The 17,768-nt window shown below is 40.7% G+C and overlaps 1 protein-coding gene across 1 annotated transcript in view; it reads right to left on the minus strand.

Moving 5' to 3' along the window:
• Window positions 1-17,768, minus strand: part of DGKH (diacylglycerol kinase eta) — a 178,479-nt gene that overhangs the window by 99,335 nt on the left and 61,376 nt on the right. The window lies entirely within an intron of this gene.

Consider the following 17,768-nt stretch of genomic DNA (forward strand, 5'->3'; position numbering starts at 1 on the left):
ATGTGTACCCCACCTTGTATATAGGAAGTATTCAAAAACGGTGGAAAACATAGAGAGGCAATATAATATAATGATTAAGATCATGGGCTCTGGAGCCAGAAACCTTCTGTTGACCTCTTGATGCCACCACTTAGTGGCTAGATGATCTTAGGCAAGTTATTGAACTTCTTCATGGCTTTATTTTTCATCTGGAAAATGGGGATGACTCTGTGACATACCTTATAGGTTTATTATGAGGAATACATCAAAAGCATAGAAAAGACATATTGCCTGGCATACAGTAAGTGCTCATTAAATGTTAACCTTAGCTATGTGTTATTGTAACAAACATAGTCAAAGCACTAAGCATGGTGGTCCAGAGAAGGAAGCATCAGCTCTGTCACAGGGAGGCAAAGAAGTCTTCCCAGAGGGGACTCCCCTGGGGTGGGTCTACAAGGCATTTATCAGAATGACAAGGGAGGGAGAAGCCTATTTTAGGTGTGTGCAAAAGTAGAAAGGTTTAAAACAGCATGCATATTTAGGGACTCTCCAAAGAACTTCCAGTTATAAATGTAGGGTATGGTTTGCAGTGAGGGAGTGGCAGGAGATGTGACTGGGGAAGGGAGGCAGGCACTCTGTGATTCTGGGCCAGACCCTCTGCTGAGTGCTTCATGTATGAAGTTCATTTCATTATGAACAAGATACGTAGAACCCCCTTCTCTCATGCAGCATCTCTCCCTCCCTTTGTCCTGACTGTCCACATGGTACTTTGCTTTCAAGTGGCCCTACATGTAGGTCTGGACGCCACCCACTCTCTCTTCCTGGGCTGCTCTTCCCTTGGATACCCGACTGACCAACTCCTTCACCTCCTTCAAGTCTTTGACCTTCTCGGTGCACCTCCCTGACTTCTTATTCAATACCACAATGTCATCTCCAAGTTTCCCCTCATCTTATTTACTCCCTCACACAAAAGTCTTACTTTCCTCTTCCAATGTATAATGTAATATGCATGTTTATTATGTTTATGCCATTTATTATGTATTGTGCCATCCCTATTAGAATAGACTTTACCTGGGTTTATTATGTCTAATAAAATTAAATTCAACTTTTCATTTTAATTGGAAGGAAAGAAGAAAGGAAGGAAGAAGGCAACTACACTTATGGCAAACTAAATGTACAGTCTTCCTCTGAGATGGTCCTTAAGAGACATGTCACGGGACTGACTCAAACGGATCCCCCTGGAATGGGGTCCAAGAGGGGTCACATTTATACTTCGAATTCCTAAAGGAGCAGTAATGCGATGGTGAGCTTCCAGGACAAAAATGGCTCACAGAACCAAAATTTTAAATCTATCCCACTGGATTGCCCACTGATGATCTCAAGTGCCAAAAGCATTATCAAGCATACATGAAATTCAGATCTGTATGAATGAAGAGCAGGTACTAAAACTCATGTCTGATTGACTCCAGAGTTTATTCCCAATTTCTACATTATGCCATCTTCTATTATGAACAAGACTTAAATCTTGGGAAAAAATGTGTTGTCACCAATAAGGTAGTCAAATTATATTAACGTTTACTTTCAATGTCAATGAGAGTTTCTCCATAGGTTGCTCTGAGACTGTCTTCCAGGAACTGTAAATTTTTAACGCTAACAAAATATTTTTGCAACTTCATACCGAAGAGCTCGATTTGGAGTCAGACAGACAGACTTCAAGCCAGACTCCACCACACACTGAAAATAGGGCGAGTTGCTTCAGCAATCTGTCCCAGTTTCCTCTCCTGAAATACAGGAATAATAATACCAACTTCACAAGCTTGTTGCATCTAATTTAATTATACGGTAATGGCTGGAGAGCACTTAGCACACTGTCTGGGTTACAGAAAACATTCAATAAATGGGAGAAAGTGTCATTATTATGGTATCATTATGCTATTAAGTTTGCGGAGTAATTGCCCGGCACCAAACTCTAAGAGCTTCTTGGAAGAAAAGAGTAAGTGTTTGCAGGCCACTGTCAGGGCAAGTAACAGCTGGGGCAGAAGGAGAGCGTCAAGAGATGAGGTCAAGGGAGAAAAGAGCCAGGAGAGGCAGCCACGATGGGGAGCTCGCTTTTTAAGTGCAAAAAGCTAGTGAAATGTTTGAAGCAGAGAGTGAAAATGGGGAAATGTCCAGGGGAGGGACACCCCAAGGACTCGAGTGTAGGCTGTGGCGTCACTGAGTTAGAGAGAAGTAGAGCAATTTGAGATGTTATTTTGGAGGCAGAATCCACTGGACTTCCTGGCAGGGATCAAGGGAAAGAGGGAGGAGAAGGACCAAGGGAAAGTCTAAGCTGTTGGCTTGGGCAACTAGACGTGAGAGACCGAGAAAAGGGGGACGGGGGAGTGGCGTTATATCTGGTGTCACCCCGGGGAGAGAGGTGTCATTCTTAAACACAAAGTACTGAAATACTATAAAATATTAAAATACTATAAACACAAAGTACTAAAATACTATAAAATACTATAAAAATATATCTTACCCAAAGAACAAACCATTTGTTCTTAAAAGTATTGGGATTTTGTACAGTTTTTTTAAGGCGATGAGGAAGACAACTTCATGTTTGGTCTATTTATGTTCTATCAGCACTAAGGGAAGCATCAAATAACCCCCTTCATCCCCCACCCGGTTATCAGAGTGATTTTCCAAAATGAAAACCTGATTATGTCATACCACAGCTTAATTCTCTTCCCCCTGCAGCAGGAAGTCCAGACTTCCACAGGTACCACAGAGGACCCTGCATCATATCTCCAACCTCGTCACCTGCCCCTCTCCCCATGCTCCTCCCTCAGCCCTAAACGGCCCCTCGTCAACTGGCCCATCTTGAAAACTCCTCTTCATCTCAGCTCGGATCCAGCGCCCTTGCCCCTGGCGTCCCTGACCCTGAAGAAGAAGTCACTCACCCCACCTTTGTCCCTCTGAGGTGCCTTATCCTCTCTGTATAACAGCATCTATGACATCAGAGAGCATCGGGTCCCATGTACATGGTCCAGCCATGCTTTGCGCTTCCTCAGAGCAAAGACAATATCCTACACCATCTAACACACCGGCCAACACCTTAGGGCCTCTGTAAATGTTACTGAGCAACTTTTAGCTAAACGTAAAATAGTATGTCAGATAACTTTGTATTTTAAAAGAATGAAAGAATGAGAAAACAGGACCCAGTGGCTGGATATGACCTTAAATTTTCCAGCCTTCAGCAGGTCTGAGCCTGTTTCTTCTCATGAATATAAAAACAGCAGATACGAGGCACAAAGGGGTATGTGCCCTTGGGTGCACTCCTTGGGTGAGAGGTTGGAGAGAGATGGGAAGAGGAAAGGAAAACGTCTAACTATCTCGATTGCTAATTTAGAGATGATCCTTACATAGTCACTTTCAAAGCAAATAGTTCATCTTTTTTTTTTTTTCTATATCACTTTATGTTCTTTAAATCTTGCATAAGCATGAATTAATCTCCAATGTGTGAGGCTGTGGGGGATACAAAGATGTGTAAGATATAGTCCTTATCTTCATGCATTTACAAACTTTTTTATGTTACACGGTTAATTTTAAAGTCTTAAAAAAAAAGAAAAAAGAAAAAACATTCTGAGGCTACTTTCTTCTAAGAGATGGGATTTAAAACATTTAACTAGAAGGCAGTTATTCACATCAAAGTAAATCTTCAAAATAAACTTGTTTATATATGGCTAGTTAAACAACACTTCTTATAAAAGAAGGAGCATAACAAAAAAATGATTAATTTGCAACAGCTCTAGAAAATATAATCAAATTATCAAAGTGTGGTTCAGAGAAAAACATGTGTGGGTCCAAAAAAATCTCCAAATACTGTGTATACTATGTGAATAAACAAGCAATCATTCTTTAAAATCATAATATTTACTATGTTCAATGTTGATGTTCAAGTAGAATAACAATTTGAAGTTAGGAACTAATATAAGAAAGTTATGATAAGAGAGTTATGATTAAGAACCTGTTAAAATTAAGTACAAAAATTTAATTTTATTTTCTTCACAATCTCTTGGCTAAGGGATAAACTCTCCCCTCTATCAAGAAAAGGCTTAGAAATGTTTACATTTAACTGGCCTATTGGGTTAGTACTACCCAACACTCATGAAAAGTCAGTAAAGCCATAAAGACTTAACTGTAATCCAATAACCCATTTTCTAGGTGTTAAAAACACAAAGTTCAATGAAAAACTTGGCTTTGGAAAAAAATTATTTCAATAAAATAAACTTTAAGTTGAAAAATCTCTTATCTAGTTGGCTTTTAAAGGAGGTCTATAATCTAATGTCTTAAGGCTGTAGAGTTGTTCATTTCATGTTCCTTGTGTAGCTCAAACAAAAGTCATTTCTCTTTTATAATCACACACACACACACACACACACACACACGCACACAGAGTGCTCTAAGATTTCACCTACAATTTCAGAAGCACTTGTGTGCCACAGGTTGAAGCTATTGGATGGGATACTACTTTAGCATCCCAAGGAGTACACAATTTTAATAGTCACTCAGTGAGCCATTTTGCAAAGCTAAGAATTTCTGAAAAATCAGTCACTGCCTGATTTATCTGATAAATGTACATTTTCGCATGCTGACTTTTTTTGGCCATCGAAATAGGTGTGGTGAAAAGCTTGATATAGTGAAATGGAAATGTCAGTGATGACTCATCTTTTACAGATGTCTTCAAAAATTCCAGAAGAATCTCTAGCTTTTCCTCCTCTTGTCCTAACATGACCCCCTTAACTTCTCTTCTAAGGAATGGGAATGAAATTTGTTGTTGTGGACTGAATGTTGGCGTATCTTCCCGAAATTGAAATCCTAACCTCCAATTTGTTGGTATGAGGAGGTAGGGCCTTCAGGATGTGCCCTTATAAGACAAACCTCAGAGAGTTCCTTCTGCCACATAAGGACACAGCAAGATGACCGCCATCGATAAGCCAGGAAGCAAGACCTCATACTACACGAGATCAGCAGGTGCCCTGACTGGGACTTCCCAGCCTCCAGAATTGTGAGAAATAAATTTGTTGTTTAAACAAATGTATGGTGTTTTTCTTATAGGATCCTGAACAGACTAAGACATGGGTCAAGAGATTCTTCATACCATCGTTCTCATCTCTCTCTCTTTTTTAAAGATTTTATTTTGAAGTAATCTCTACACCCAAAATGGGACACGAACCTACAACCCTGAGACCAAGAGTCATGGACTCCACTGACTGAGCCAGCCAGGTGGCCCAAGACCCCCGCTGCATCTCTCTTAACTTCTGTCAACTCTACCCCGCAAATAGAAAATCTTTCTTTGAGGCATATATTTCCTTATCCATTTTGTTATATAAGCTCCCAGAAAGCTGTCTATGCCTTCCTGGGTGTCTGTACAGAACCTATAACATCGTGAGTCTATTTGACTTTCTTTAATGGTAAGCCTCTTTAGTTTTATGGATTTCAATCTCTGAGTTGGAAATAATACCTGTATATCACCATGTGCTACATTGACCCATGAGACATTAGGTATGAAAAAATACACAATTCTTTAAAAATGTAATATGAAAAAAAAAGTTTAAATGTAGCATGGCAAGATATTATCTTGACTATCATTAGCCCCCATCATAAGTATTATTTATTACAGAAAGGTTTCCCTTCCTCAGTCCATCCCTTTCCACTCTTCCTGCCATTGCCTTAGTTCAAACTCCTTTAACTCCCTTCAACTCAACAATTCCTTAAACGTCCTTCATGCTTCATGCTATCAATTTTTCCCACCATTGGTCCATTCTTCCCACTATGGACAGAATTATCCCTGAAAAACAGCCAGGATCCTGCCAAACTCTGGTTTAATATAGTCAGTGGTTTCCTATCACCCATAGTATAATTCCAGTCTTGTGAGCTGAGCACACAGACTCCTCCTTCCTCAAGTGACCCACCTTCTTTTACAACTAAACCTTCAGGAGTCCTCCTGAATCCACCTAACAGCAGAGTAGAAGAGAAGCATTTGCTACTCCTCAAACCCTCTATCCCTCCCCATGTCTGGCCTCTTTCAAGAGCTCTTCCTTCTACTCATAATGTTGTCTTCTGCTTCTTCTTATAACTCCCGCCCCATCCTATCATCCTTCAAGGCTCAGACCGCGATCACAGCCGACCCACACTCACAGCACTTTGCTCATACGTCATTTATAGCATGAATCATGTGGTAAGGGGATTTTTAAAAATTTGTATCTTTTTTATTTTTCCATTCTCCGTAGAGCTATAATATAGTCCTAGAACCTGACATTAAGAAAATCATTAATACATGTGAATCAATTTACTGAGTAATCAGGAAACAACGAGGAAGAAATGAAAGTAACAACACCTATGAACCTAAGTTCCCCATCTCTAAAGTGAGGATAAAATCACCTGCCCCGTATTCCTCAGAGTTCTGGGGATGAAACAGAATGACGTGTAAATATCTTTCATAAACTCCCAAATGCTATATACATATGAAGTATTGTAAGTAAGGTACTATTTTAGCAGGTCATACTTGTGGGAAAAGGTGTTTTAAGTGGGACTGACACCAGTTAAATAAAGAGATAACACTCTTGAGCTAAGGCCTGATGCCTATATAAAGAGAAGTTATCAAAGACTCTGTGTGTGTGTGTGTGTGTGTGTGCGCGCGCGCACTAACCACTTACTCTATTTTATTTTGTGGTAGACAGACAATTATGTTTAAGTTTTGTATTTTGTGAAAATCTTAATGAAATGAATCCTAAAAATAGTAAAAAAATTAATATATTATTCTAAGTGTAATATAAATGAGACATTTTAAAAGAGTAATATATAATGTGTATATATCATGTATATAATGTAATATATAATAGATAATGTGTACTTCCATATGCAAATGACTACAATAGTGGACATAACAGAGGAAAGAGATGACTGAATCTATCATAAAACCTCCATTAATGCACCAACCTCAAATGCCAGATGATATCGGAGTAAATAGTGTGGCCACTAGTGACATATCTTCTGAAGTTGTAAATAGCTCCTGATTGATATTTCTGATCAAAAGCCAAACTATAGAGGCATCTGGGTGGCTCAGTGTTAAGCATCCAAATCTTGATTTTGGCTTGGGTTATGATCTCAGGCTCGCGAGATGGAGCCCCACATTGGGCTCCACACTGGGCATGGAGCCTGCTTAAGATTCTCTCTCTCCCTCTCCCTCTGCCCCTTCTCAAAACAAACACACACACTATAATCTCCCTTTTTTACACACAGTAGTTATAAACCTGGAAAATATCTTATAATAATGCTTTAAGATTTTGTGTTACATGAAGTTAGGTTTTAAGCTCAGGTGTTTATAAATCATGTTTGCCCATAATAATATCCTGGAGGACATCTGAAAGTCATAAATGATAGAGGACAATTCTTTGAGATTTTGACCTGCCTGGTATGTTGTAGGATTGTTGGCTAGGAGGGCTCACTATGCCAAAAGCGCTGGGATGATTTAAAACACACACACACACACACACACACACAATTTCCAAAACACCTCCCCTGAAAATCACTGTTTTAAGGGTTCCACATCTATCCTGTACTCCTAACCTTTACCTGAGTCATTTTTTAGAAGCAAATGTAAAAAAAAAAAAAAAAAAAAAAGAAGCAAATGTAGTATCACCTTGGTGACGTATCTGGCAAGTGATGGATTTGGAACCACTTCCATGAAGACCGTGTTTCATCCCATAAGGTGTATGGTCCCAAAATGTATAAAGTTTTCTCAACATTAATCCTAAGAACATAGCGCAATCATGAGCTAGTATTTAATAATGGAGCAGAATTTATAGCTACTATAAATTACTATTTTACAACTTAGAATGTCCATCTAAGAAGAGCCAGTTACAGCTAGAAAGTGCCTTGGAGTCACTAGAACCCCAAAATTCATTAGCTGAACTAATTGAACTGATGTATCTATCTTCCAACTAGCCTGTGAGTGACTTATCACAGTTCCTTGCATGGAGAATCACCCCTAACCCTTATTCACGGAACACAGGAGTGAATGGAGCAAGGAAACCTGAATGGTACATTAGCTTGAGAGCTCTTAAGGGAGAGCCTGGGCAGGAGCCTTGCCAGCATTGTTCCCGCTGGAACCAGAGGAGCTTTTGTGGCCATCACTTTCTCCTTGGAAAATGTCCTTGAAGCAAATATAAGCCTTTAGTTATGGACTACTCTACTTTTTATTATTTTTTCCTAAATTGAAAGCCATTCTGTTTTTATCCACAAAAATATGTTTTCATCATTCTTAAGGGATGCCATCTCTCTTATCTACGTTAACATTGTCTCTGGGTGGCAGACAAGGCAGATACACCTGGAGGGTGTATAAACCGGCTACTGTTTAAAAGAGACTTTCTATCCTGCCATATTTTACCCAACAGCTGAACTTACATAATTTGGCTTGAAAGGTGGTCAAATCCATCACTCTTTTGATCCAATGTCTCTGAAACTACAAATCTATCTTTATCACAAGTCTCACTGAATTGGGTCTCTCCTACTGTAACATTGTTTTTTTCTTTTGTTAGCCCTTCTAAATATTCCCTGTGTGATTATAAAATAAGAACTGTTTTCTCCACAAACATGCCAGAAGCTATACTGAATGACTGCAGCCTCTCTCCTCACAGCTTTGGAAGGTTGGCCATTAGCTCTCACTCTGTTCAGTCAGTCTACCTCTTTTTGTCAGTCACAGGTTAAAATGCTTCAAGCCTGGCTTTTCTCTCAGCTTCCAAAATATCCCTCAGTTCATCCTGATTCTGGGCCTTTTTGGGTTTCATGCCTTGCGTCCTTTTCCCTTCTGAATTTTATCCAACCAGAGATTTCTGACTCCCTTAAGAACAAATTTGAGCCTCTTTATGAAAAGGACTATATATGGGGTGCCGGGTGACAGAGTTCATTAAGCATCCAATGTTTGGTTTCTGCTCAGGTTGTGATGTCAGGGTTCTCGGACCAACCACTCCACCCAGTAGAAGCCTACTTCAGAGTCTCTCTCCCTCTCCCTCTGACCCACCCACTCATGCTCTCTCTCTCTCTCTCAAATTAAAAAAAAAAAAAAATCTAAAAAACCACATATATTATAAACATATATATATAATACATATGTATTTTATATGTGTGTGTATATGTAATATATGTATATTACATAAAATATACATATAAAATAAAATCTTTAAAATATACATATATTATACATATATATATTATACTTATATTCTATTAAATATACCAGTTGTTCTAAAATCTGGCTGGTCATCTGAACAACATGGAAAATTTTACAGACATTCAGAACCTCTGTCATCTGTTCATTCAATCATTCTGGCATAGGGCATAGAACCCTACACATATCAAAAGCTCTCTTGGTGACTGTCATCATCAGTCAGCTTAATAAACACTCACATAAACAGTATTTAAGTAATAATGTATATACACTCTACACTTAAAATGTGTCTTTCTCTGTGTGTGGAGCCCCATTCACATGGGGCCCTCCCCGCACCCCTACTGGCTGTGCTCCAGCGGAGGTGAGGGGAGCAATGTGGGTTTAATAACAGAGCATGCCCATTCCAGCTCTCCCCTTCCTCCTCCTGAGAGCTAGCTGCCCACAAGAAACCAGTTTCTGTTCAACTATCATTCAGAGGCAAAACAGATTTGATATGCATTGAATGGTAAGGAATAAAAAGCTGGGATTTGCACTGGACACTACCAAGGGCTGGGTAATGGGGAGAGAGAGGAGTCCTTCAGCTGCCTACCCTCCCCTTTCCCTACTATGTCTCCAGCTTGCACCACCACCCAAAACCCATGCTGGCCTCAGCCTGACCCTGCCAAGAAAGCAAATGCTGGCGGAGGAACTGTAGTGTTACAATGAGGGGCTGTTTCAGTCGGGACCCAGAGGATAATGCAGTTAGCGAGAGGTACCCCAGCTTACAGAAGAATGGACACAAGGTGGGCTTCTGGAACCAGTGTTTAATGATAATGGAATCGGTTGAAACAACACCTTTTTATAAGTTGCCACCTGGAACAGTTGTTCTCAAGCAGTTTTGGGGTACCAGAATAATCTGAGGATACATCACCAGGTACTTTGAAGAAGTAACCCAGAACCGGACCAGCTCAGCCTCCTCATTCTGGGTTTGAAGAGGGATCCCTCAGAGGGAACCCGCAGCTCCCTGAAATCCAGTTTAAAAATGGTGAGGCAAGATGATTACGTGTGTTTAAACAGACTATTAAGTATCCATACAACAAAACCTTGACATTTAAGATTCTAGAAGTTTGTGAAATCTGTTCATCTATTTGTATTCTCAGAAAAATATGCAACCTCCATTGGTGTCTTTTAATTATTACCAGAATAGTTACTTTTAAATGTAACACACATGCACACACGTTCTGATTCAGGCTGTCTGAGATGTACAGGTTGAGAGGAAAATGTAGTGTGGTCATCCGTCCGACACGGGGAGCTTACAGACGCCAGCGCTGGGCGTACAAGTGGCTGTCAAGTCAAGTGAGGCATAAAACACTAGAATGGGTCTCTGGCATCGCAGTTTTTCATTCTGCTGCGTTCAATCCAATGATGGAAAAGGCTTTCCATCACAGCTCCTGCCTAAAAAGGAAAAAATCCAAAATGGCGAATAAAAGTCAGTTACGCTGCAGCATGCACAGACCCTGAGAAGTGACAAGCTCTGCTCCTCAAGACACTGAGGGAACACACGCAACGGGAAGCACAAGGGCAAAGCTGTAGTGTCCTCGTTCCCACTGAGCCTCCTGAAAACTTAAAATATATTCACAATATCTTCATTATTTTATTTGAAATATTATAAACGCTAATATTTTGGACACTTATATTTAAATGTAAATTAATGCATTCTAAAGCAAAATCATGGAGGTTATCCAACATATCCTAATCACCCTCTTTAGGGGCACTTGGGTGGCCCCGTCAGTTAAGCATCTGTCTTTGGCTCGGGTCATGATCCCGGGGTCCTGGGATCGAGTCCCACATTGGGCTCCCTGGTCAGAGCGGAGTCTCCTCCCCTTGTCTCACCTGCTGCCTCCCCTTCTTGTGCTCTCTCTCACTCTGCTCTCTCGCGCGCGCTCTCTCTCTCTAATAAATAAATAAGTAAACCTTTTTAAAAAATAATTACCCTATTTGCCAATGAACCATCCAGTTCTTGCTAAAGTACTTTGTCCCTTATACTGGTTCGTAATTTTCTTGAGAAGATCTATAGACATAAATAACCTTCCTGAGACCATAGTCATTTTGTGACATTGTATTTGTTCTTTCCTAAAATGAAGTGCTATCTCTACTTTTAAGATGTTCCTTCTTAAGGAGTTTAAAAATGTACTTTTTAAATACTATTAAAGAAATTAAAATATCTGATTTTATAAAGTGCTATTACACTTTTATTTAAAGGAGAACATACAACATGCTCATGCCCTATCAACAACAAACAAACCTTCTTCATAAAATACAGTGAATTACAACATATTACCACTGGGTGGCAGTGGTGTCATGCCTAATGCTCTGGTTTTCTTTCAGAGACCGAAAACACTAATAGGCCTCTTGGCAGTTGGATGGGTCCTTGCCTATACCTGTGACTGGCACATAGCAACACTGTGTTGTAAAAGGGATTAAGAAAAAAAAACTACTTTTCCACTTCTGAATTTAGTTCTTCCCTTATCAAACACCCCTCCTCACTTCCAAGAATAATCTCTTTGCCTGATGTAACCACTTTCCCACAAGGCCACAATGACACAACTATTTGGATGTACAGGCATTTTGATATGGCCTAAAATAAACCACTAAACACTATGCTAATTTGTTAAACTAGAACAGGCAACCTCATGCCAGGCCTGAGTCTGACAAAACTGGTGCTCTCCCTGGTGTTCCCAGTCTTAAGACTGCCGTTAGGCTGAGGTAGAAGCTGGGGGTCAGTGGGATGGCCAACAATGGGATGGGAAATGGGGTGAAGCTCAAGTCAAGTAAACTAGCCACATATAGCCAGGAGTCTATTTACTACATAAACTTATCTCAGAAAGGGTTATTGGGGTGCCTGCGTGGCTCAGTGGGTTAAAGTCTCTGCCTTCTGCTCAGGTCATGATCCTAGAGCCCTGGGATTGAGTCCCGCATTGGGCTCTCTGCTCAGCAGGGAGCCTGCTTCCCCCTCTCTCTCTGCCTGCTTCTGCCTACTTGTGATGTCTCTCTGTCAAATAAATAAAACCTTAAAAAAAAAAAAGGCTATTAGCCATTCTCTGCAAAATATCTGCTTATTTTCTAGAGTCTCAATTATATCTTCAATAATCGGCCTCTCAAATTCTCTGGTTCTTCTCCAGAGATAATTTGGGTTCCCAATGTGCAGGAAATTCTCAGATTTTTGCCAATTCTTTGTGTTTTGTTTTGTTTTTAATTTTTTTCCAGTTCTTTGAACTCATAGATAAACAGATAGGTGGGTAGGCAGAGAGATATGTATATGTTATATTCAAATCATAAATTATTTTAATGATGGTTTTTTTTTAAAGATTTTATTTATTTATTTATTTGACAGAGAGAGATCACAAGTAGGCAGAGAGGGAGGCAGAGAGAGAGAGGAGGAAGCAGGCTCCCTGCTGAGCAGAGAGCCCGACGCGGGACTCGATCCCAGGACCCTGAGATCATGACCCGAGCCGAAGGCAGCGGCTTAACCCACTGAGCCACCCAGGTGGACAGGAATGATAACTGCTCAAAGAATAACCCAGTTCCTCATATCTTCTGTAAAGACTTATTTATTTATTTGAGAGAGAGAGAGAGAGAGCAGGAGTAGGGGAGGGGCAGGCAGAGAGAGAGGGACTCTCAAGCAAACTCCTCATTGACATGGAGCCTGAGGCAGGGATTGATCTCCCAACCCTGAGATCATGACCTGAGCCAAAACCAAAAATCTGACACTCAACCCAGCTACCCTGGTACCCCTTCATCCTATCAGATTTTTTTAAAAAAAATCTTAAGGTTCACAGAAATGGATAAAATCAAACGTGAGTGTCCTCTGTGATTAGGATGGGAAAGAAAAAGATGAGAGATGAAGGCTGTGTAAATTACCAGGTGAAACAATAACACATACATACACACCTCATACCACCATGGGTTCTACATTTTGGTCATGACAGTGAGTTCCTTCATCGGGACCCATCCCCCTCTGAGATCTTCCCTGCCCTACTTCATCCCTTGCCAGAAAACTTCAACTCCCCCTTCCTCTGTGCTACTTTAGTACATTGTTCTTCTGTCTCTCTTTATATTGTACTGTAATAATCATCACATGTAATAATCTTCACATAATCTCTACATGATGTGTAGAGGTGCAGTACTATGGCCTGGGTGTAAATCGCGGCTCCTTGGCTGACTGGTTGTTAAAAGATGTTGGGCAAGTTACTGCACCTGAGCTTTCTCTCCTTCACAAGGCAGATGAAGATGACGATAGATACCTCACAGGGGTGTCGCTTGGACTACATGACTGAATGCATGTAAAGTACATTTCCTGACACGTAGCGCTCAGGAGATCAGTTTTTCTTGTGTCATTCTTGCTCCTGTCCTCTAGTAGCAGTAGACTTCCCAAAGGCAAGACCACATTTACTTCTTTGTATGGCTAGCAGCCAGCACCACGCCCATCACCCTAGTGCTACTCATTCATGATCAGTTTATTGATCCAAACTCAACTATTCTCTGTCTTCATATCTAATTGTTCCCTCTCCATCCATTGTTCCCTGGGCAAGTCTGATCTTAAAAAGTAAACTTTTTTCACCTGTTCATTACATCCTAGCTCATGATCTATGCCTTCTTCTCTATTACTACAAAACTTCCTTAAAAAAAAAGAAAAAAAGCATATCTCCTTACTGCCTCTTTCCTTTTCCTCAGCCTTACTAGATAATTTCCTTTTTTCTTCAAGGAAACATCCTTATGGCTATTTCCAATAATACGCCACATACCAACTCTCTCTGGGTGAACTTACCCTTTGCATAGCTCCAATTATGTCCTCTAAATATAGCATAACTCCCAAAACAAATGTCTGCATTTATTCTCAGTTTTTCACTCCAACTCCTTTTACAGCTGCCTATTGACATCCACACATGGAGACGCTACCACCATTGGAAACTCAACAAGTACATTTCATTTCATGTAACATACATCTTAGTATAATGGAAAAAACATTGCTTGGGTTCCGGAAACCTAGATTCTAATTCTGAAACTTCCAGGTAATAACTACACAACACTGGGTAAAAGTCACCCATCCAGAATTCAAACTGAATGCAGCACCTTCCCACGGCAACTCTGTTCCTCTTCCTGTGACCCCATCTGTTAGCAGCGGTATTATTTCCCTAAGCACACAATCCCCAAACCGCCAAACTCTCATCTCTTCTCCCTTCCTCCTGAATCCTTCAGAGTGCCATCAGCACGCTTGCAAAACCTGGTCTTCTTTTCTGCTCCTACCACCTCTGCCCCAATCGTAGTAACTTTGCGATTTCTCAGCCAGACATGAACGCTGATCACCTACGAAGTGACCAGGACTAGCACTGGAGGAGACAAGAGGCAGACCACTGCCAGCACTAACCCTTCTTTAAGAAGATCCTGCTGATCCAGTGTGAGTTTGGTCCAGATGTGGGAAAGAACTCTACTCTTAACAACTCATTAAAGAGGCAAGGCAGATCTCTCAAACAAGTCTTTGCTGAAGGTTGGTAGGAACCAAAGGGACAAAACACCAAGGACCATGGTATATGGTATGAACAAAATACCTCTTGTTCTCCAGGTCTGTAAGCCCAAACAGGGACCTCAGGACCTTTCTGTCTTGACTCCCCCAGCCAGTGCAGACCAGGTATTCCCCTATCATCAAGGACAAGAGGCTTAGAGAAACACCACACTCAAGATCTCCAAACCCAAACCAAGAAGCCGAACCCTCCTGCTGGCCTGGCCGGGGCGCATCCTCACAGTTCATGCTCCTCTGAGTAGAGGAATAAGGGATGCTAGTCAACTGGGGCCGGCCCCCACTGGACACTGCAATCCAACCCATGTGTCCTATTGTTCATAAAAGAAAATCATATGGATATAAACGGTTCCCTCCTAATTAATTATCCATACTCCTTCTGTGTAGGATTGCTTTCTTAAGATACAGCTCTCATCCTATTACTTCCCTGTCCAAAGTCTTTGTCGGTTGCTCCTAAACCACAGAGTAAAACAAAAACTTTGCTTTTAGGGCCCTTGACTGTCCACACCTTTTCTGCTTGTGTATCCTCCTATCTTGGTGCAATTTCTCTCCTTATAGCTCTGTAGCTTCCGGTCTGGGCACATTGGTCTACCTACCACCACCTGAACAAAACACACATCCTCCTATCTTGGGTACTCCACGTCAGTCTTTCCAGAGACCCAGGATCTTGCCTCTCATTGACTCACCTTAAATGTAGGGCTTCACACTCCACTTTCCAAACGTGTCACCCAAGCAGTTCACTCCTTGGCAATACCACGGGCTCAGTCCTCACAGAGCCCTATTTGTAAAAGGTAATGGATTCACAGAGGAGAGCAATGTGCTAAGATGATGTTTACTCTAAAAAGCTTCTCTCTCCCATTTTCAATACTGTCAGTGACACATGAATTCTGAAAAATATATTACAGTATGAAAAGAAAATAAATCATAAAACAGGTCCAGTTACCCACACTGTTTAACCCTACCTCCCTAACCCTCAAAAGTCCATCTAGGATCCAGATTATTTTGTTTCTTTCCTCATCCTACTCATTCTCCAATTCACTTGAGAAAACTATTGGAAAAAAGTGAATGCTTTTGTTGCTGCTGGGATGGAAGGAAACACTTCCTTTCCTTCACTCTAATTCACCTATCCCGATGTCTTGGATGCCTGTTAGGTCATATTACATATCTTTATTATATACAAGTCTCTGAATACACAGAGAATCCTTCTGCTGAGGTCATAGAGAGTCAGGGGAGACTCACCGCTTGCTGCCCTTTTTCTGTTATTTGAGGCAAATAAAGACTACTTCACCCAGATGCCTAAGAAATACAAATTCCTGAAGTGCAGAAGCAAAAATCAGGTTCGACGGAATATACTGTATTTTCTATATCTTTTCATTCATTAACATATATTTATTGTCTGTTGCAAGCCAGGAACTAGTCTAGGCACTGGAGCTAGAACAGTAAAAAAAAAGATAACAATACCTGCCTTCTAGGAACTAATAATATATTGAATAACATGCTTCATATTGATTCTATGAAGGATTTTAACAACTAATTTCATTTTAATTTGTCTATATCTAAAAGGTGTGTATAATCTATTCATCAACTTATAAACCTTACTAAACTAGTTCGTAAGTATGACCCCCAAAAATCTGAAAATAACATGTAAGAGGGTGAATATAAAAGTTTAGGACAATAGCCAAAGAACTGTCAAAGAATAGTTTTCTACATGAAAAAGCAAGTAGCCACCTCAGGGGGGCATAAACAAAAGTACAAATGAGCTTCAAAAAAATTTTTTTTACCACTTACTTCCAAGGAAATGCCTGTTGTTTTCTTTTTTTATTTTATACAAATGTACAATTTGTACATTTTTAAATTTTGTACAAATGTACAATCTTAGGTTATTGAGTTTAAAACTATATGCATACGCATACACTCATACACAGCCACACAAATTGTTTTAGAAGGCCAAGATCATGCATATTTTTTAATTAAAATCACCTCTGGAAATTTTTCTATTCGCAATGGCTGTGCTAATACTGGTTCACAACCAATATTGATTTTTCCTATAGTGGAAGAATGGCAAGTAACCAACCTCAGAAATGTTATGATGGGTGACTGTTGGCCTCAGGCACTAAACAGAACTTTGCTTTGTAAATAAACAGTCTCCAGATGGAAAGATCCTATGCAGAACAGAGAGAAACCTTTGTGTGAGAGAAGCCACTAGTAGTTAGCTCACTGTAACCAATTATTCCCCTGTCCTGATACTTGGCCTTCTAGCACCCCTCCATTTCCTGGCCTCCCTTGCATGTGGCCATGTGACTGAGTTTAGGCTAAGAGCGTGTGAATAGAAGCAATGGGTGCAACTTGTCATCTCCTTAAAGACACTTCACCTGGGTTTGCACTCACTTTCTGCTGGCTGGCAATGGTGATGCCATGAGCAACCTTGGAGCTGCCTGGTGAAACCACAGTTTTCGAGTGTGACAGGATGAATATTTGTGTTCCCCCCAAATCCCTATGTTGAAACCCGATCCCAGTGGGATGGTATTTGAAGGTGGAGACTTTGGGAGGTGACTGGGTCATGAAGGCAGAGCCCTCATGAATGGGAAGAGTGTCCTGGTGAAAGGGACTCCAAAGAGCTCCCTCACCCCCTTTGCCATGTTAGGACACAGGGAGAAGATGGCCAGCTGTGAACTAGGAAACCGGCCCTCACCAGACAGTGAATCTGCCAGTGCCCTGACCCTGGGCTTCCCAACCTCCAGAACTATGAGAAATAAAGGTGTAAATACACCATCTAGTCTCTAATACTTTGTTAGAGCAGTTCAAAGGCACACAGACACAAGGCTTTTTGCAACTCCATGTCCCCCTATAGTTAAGAACTTGTGACAGAATGTGCGCGAAAGTAATGACCTTTGTTTACTTATTTATTTATTTATTTTGGCCTTTACTTACTTTTTCAAAAAGATTTATTTATTTGAGAGAGAGAGAGAGCATGAGAGGGGGGAGGTCAGAGGGATAAGCAGACCCCTTGCTGAGGAGGGA

This window comes from Neovison vison, chromosome 5 (assembly GCF_020171115.1).
Source record: "Neovison vison isolate M4711 chromosome 5, ASM_NN_V1, whole genome shotgun sequence".
Classification (NCBI taxonomy): domain Eukaryota; kingdom Metazoa; phylum Chordata; class Mammalia; order Carnivora; family Mustelidae; genus Neogale; species Neogale vison.